Genomic DNA, 3,478 nt, shown 5'->3' on the forward strand with positions numbered 1-3,478 from the left:
ATGGTTACTACGATGCTGTCACATTTGTAATGGCTTTACATCTATTATCTCATCTAATCCGTATAACCATTCTGCTAAGCAGTAAGTTATGCACTACTTTGATTCCCATTTTGCAGAGGAAGAAACTGAGACATGAAGAAATAAGACAATGTGCCCAGTGATTCTACAACTAGACTATGGAGAAGAAGGATTCCAACTCAAGCCCTCTGACTCCAACTTTCACAGTATCACACGATGCTACCCTGGCTTACTAAATTATCCTCCTGAATTACACACTAGTATCTTTACAATCTGAATATGCCTGATCGAGATGTCAGGAACTCCGACACAAAGTCCAGGACATCCTAACCAATGTTCCGGTTGCTTACACAGTCGTGACATATCGCCGGGTGATGATCCTTCCTGATTTCTGCCACTCAAAAAAAAAAAATCTCTTTCCTGCTTTATTCCTGCACAGTAATGTGGAAAAACAATCCTATGCTTTTTGGCCCCATAGCTCCTTCATGCTTTTGACAATGCTCTTAGTATTTATTGAGGATCTCAAAGAATTTTTGTCTCTGTAGATGACATCTTTTTTAAATTTGCTGTACGAGAAATTTAAGAAATTTTTAAGGATGTATTTATCCATGTATTGATTTATTAATCCAACAACAATAATCCCATGAAAGGTTAACCTAAGTACACATATTTTTATAAGAAAGAACTGCATTTTCCAAAAAAAAAAAAAAAACAATGGGGAAAATAGGCATTATTTTATATTTTGGGCAAACCTTTCGCCGTCTAGCGTAGCAGAAGACAGCTCAATCTTCTGTCTACTTCTGCACTGATAACATTCTCAACTGCATGTGCCCTGGTGGTAAAGAAAACAGGGACTGCTAGTGTAGTTTGCTGTGCTGTGTTGCTATATGCTAAGGCACCAAGAGGGCCCATCACTACATTTGCCCACTCAACGTAAAGGCCAAGACAGCTGATATCTAAGCCCCGAACATTTTATCTCTTTTTTTTAATTTTTATCTTCTTTTATTATTTTTTTAATGTTTATTTATATTTGAGAGAGAGAGAGAGAGAGAGAACACAAACAGGGGAGGGACAGGGAGAGGGGGAGACACAGAACCCGAAGCAGGCTCCAGGCTCTGAGCTGTCAGCAGAGAGCCTGTCACAGGGGCTCAAACCCACAAACCGCGAGTTCATGACCTTGAGCCGAAGTTGGTCACTTCCCCGGCCACCCAGGCGCCCCCCCCCCCCCGTTTTCTCTTTTAAAGAGAAAGAGACTAAACTAACACTGACCAAATGAAGCGTCTGTTTCTACCAGTACACCAATAGAAGAGTAATGGAAGAAATCATTATTTATTATGCAATGGTTTTCATCATTTTCTTTTAATCCAGTGAGGAAAGTTCAGGGGAAAGAACAGAAGCCTTGATCTGATGCCGAAAGCAAAAAAAAAAAAAAAAAAAAAAAAAACCCAGCACCCTGCTTTTCCTCTTCAGGTGGCAGCTGTTTCTTGTAACCAAGACCCTTGTTTTGTTTACTAAAATAATTCTGAGGACCAAGTAATAACTACAAATTCCTTTTGTAAAATTAGAATAGCTGTATTTTTATTTGGTTTGTGGCTCTTTACCAAAGAAGACATCAAACACTGTTTAAAGGAATCGTTTGAAGTACATTGAAGAAAAAGGTCAGAGCAAAAATTTTATGATGCTTAGGTCTGCTCTTTGATGCACACTGGATAAAACTCAGGCAGACGTTTATGTCTAGCTAACGAGATTGGTGATGGTTATGTGGCCAAAAGCGTATGACTTGGGAATGAAGAATAGATTGTGGTGGAATTTATCAACCCCTCTTTTAACAGCAATTAGCACTTTGGTTATGTACAAAACAGCCAACAAAACTGGTCTTTGTTACAGCATTCTTGCTAAAAGACACTCTTTACTTGGTACGCATATCAAAGACAGGAAAATCTTGCATTAGTCAAGTAGGGTCCATAAACTAAGTTCTCTATTTTTTATTCCTAGAGAGCATCTTTTTTTAAAAAAAAATTTTTTTTTAATTTCTTCATTTTTGAGAGACAGAGAGAGAGAGAGAGAGTGGGAGGGGCAGAGAGTGAGGGAGACAGAATCTGAAGCAGGCTCCAGGCTCTGAGCTGTCAGAACAGAGCCCAAGGTGGGGCTAGAGCCCACCGTGGGGCTCGAACCCACAAACCATGAGATCATGGCAAGAGCTGAAGTTGGATGCTTAACCGACTGAGCCATCCAGGTGGCCCCTAGAGGGCATCTTTAAACACAGAACAAATGAAGAATGAACTGATTCAGAATGGTTGAGCCAGCACTCTCCAATTGGGAAGCATAAAGAGAAGTCCTGCATAGATGTTCTAGCAACTTCCTTACACCATTGGGGTACTTGCCACTTGCTATTCTTGGCGTTGCCAATCTCAAAACTGAAATAACAACAAAAGTTAAATTTAATGTCCTGTATCATATTTATTTTCTGAACATTCAGAATTTTGCCAAAGACTTTTCACCAGCTTTATTTAAGACAACAGTATTCCTGTGATACTCTTAAATAAATGTCGCCCCACCAGTGACTTATTATCTGAGTAATGGTTTCTCTTCTTAGTACATTGTATTTTTGCACTTACTTGAGTGTAAATCTGTCTTCCTCTGGGAGAGTGATGTTTAGGCTGAGAAACATCCCCCTCTGTGTTCCCAGCACTTAGCTCACAAAAGTATATATGATTACTGCACAAAGGCAGCGACTTTCTATTACTGTATTCCCAGTGCCTACAACATCAGCTGGCATGCAGTCGGCACCCAGTAGATTTTGTCGATTCAAGGGCACCATTATGATTAGTGACTCACATATTCCCCTACTGAAAAGCAGAAGAAACTATGTTCCTTTTCCATTAGTTTATTTTAAATTGTATTGTTCCTTATCATGACATAGATTTCAGGGGCTTTTGATTACACTGGGGTGCCCTTGCTAGGCCCGTGGATTATCAGCTCTTCAAAAACTAGAGACAGTTGTTTTACCCATATCTGCGTATATTTCTCTTCACAATAATAAACTCTAACGGTGTACCCATGGTAAAATGCCGTATCGTATTCTTATCTGTTTTAAGTTAAGAAAATCTTACATCTATCTCCTTCATGCCTCACTTTCAACATCCATCTATAAAGTTAAGAAAATTAAATAAGCCTATTTTAGAAAATGCAATCACCATCAGCACTTCGTAGAATGCCCTTCTGTCTCCCATCCACTCCCGCCAGGTCTGGTCCAAGCTCATTCTGAGACATCTCCCTGACGGTAGGGATCAGGGTCTGGCTCAGGAGCAGAGAATAGAGTCTTCCAATTCTTAAGCCTCACAATGGGTATTTATGCATAAAAGAGCAAAAGTCTATAGAGTCCCATTTTAGTGTGATACCTATGAGAAACGGTCTATTAACGCTAGACTATGTTTATGTAATACTAAAGTTTAATTTG

The sequence above is a fragment of the Lynx canadensis genome, chromosome A1 (assembly GCF_007474595.2).
Source record: "Lynx canadensis isolate LIC74 chromosome A1, mLynCan4.pri.v2, whole genome shotgun sequence".
Taxonomy (NCBI): Eukaryota; Metazoa; Chordata; class Mammalia; order Carnivora; family Felidae; genus Lynx; species Lynx canadensis.